The following is a 1,303-nucleotide window of genomic DNA, read 5'->3' as shown; positions in this document are numbered from 1 at the left end:
AGCCTAGCAGGTTCACGCAAAGGTTCTTCGTCACGTGCATCACGTCGATTGAAGAGCGGACCTCTAGCTCTTTCCAGTAGGGTAGGTCCCAAAATATAGATTTCTTCTTCCACATGGGTGCGTGTCCCTCAGCGTCACTCGGAACAGCTAGTCCGCCGGGACCCTTTCCAAAGATTACGTGTAAATCATTGACCATAGCAAGTACGTGATCACCGGTACGCATGGCGGGCTTCTTCCGGTGATCTGCCTCGCCTTTGAAATGCTTGCCTTTCTTTCGACATTGATGGTTGGTCGGAAGAAATCGACGATGGCCCAGGTACACATTCTTCCTGCTTTTGTCCAGGTATATACTTTCAGTGTCATCTAAACAGTGCGTGCATGCGTGGTATCCCTTGTTTGTCTGTCCTGAAAGGTTACTGAGAGCGGGCCAATCGTTGATGGTTACAAACAGCAACGCGTGCAGGTTAAATTCCTCCTGTTTGTGCTCATCCCACGTACGTACACCGTTTCCATTCCACAGCTGTAAAAGTTCTTCAACTAATGGCCTTAGGTACACATCAATGTCGTTGCCAGGTTGCTTAGGGCCTTGGATGAGAACTGGCATCATAATGAACTTCCGCTTCATGCACATCCAAGGAGGAAGGTTATACATACATAGAGTCACGGGCCAGGTGCTGTGATTGCTGCTCTGCTCCCCGAAAGGATTAATGCCATCCGCGCTTAAACCAAACCATACGTTCCTTGGGTCAGCTGCAAACTCAACCCAGTACTTTCTCTTGATTTTTCTCCACTGCGACCCGTCAGCGGGTGCTCTCAACTTCCCGTCTTTCTTACGGTCCTCACTGTGCCATCGCATCAACTTGGCATGCTCTTCGTTTCTGAACAGACGTTTCAACCGTGGTATTATAGGAGCATACCACATCACCTTCGCAGGAACCCTCTTCCTGGGGGGCTCGCCGTCAACATCACCAGGGTCATCTCGTCTGATCTTATACCGCAATGCACCGCATACCGGGCATGCGTTCAGATCCTTGTACGCACCGCGGTAGAGGATGCAGTCATTAGGGCATGCATGTATCTTCTGCACCTCCAATCCTAGAGGGCATACGACCTTCTTTGCTGCGTATGTACTGTCGGGCAATTCGTTATCCTTTGGAAGCTTCTTCTTCAATATTTTCAATAGCTTCTCAAATCCTTTGTCAGGCACAGCATTCTCTGCCTTCCACTGCAGCAATTCCAGTACGGTACCGAGCTTTGTGTTTCCATCTTCGCAATTGGGGTACAACCCTTTTTTGTGATCCTC

This window comes from Aegilops tauschii, chromosome 7, assembly GCF_002575655.3.
Source record: "Aegilops tauschii subsp. strangulata cultivar AL8/78 chromosome 7, Aet v6.0, whole genome shotgun sequence".
Lineage (NCBI taxonomy): Eukaryota > Viridiplantae > Streptophyta > Magnoliopsida > Poales > Poaceae > Aegilops > Aegilops tauschii.
Note: the sequence above shows the minus strand (reverse complement) of the source record.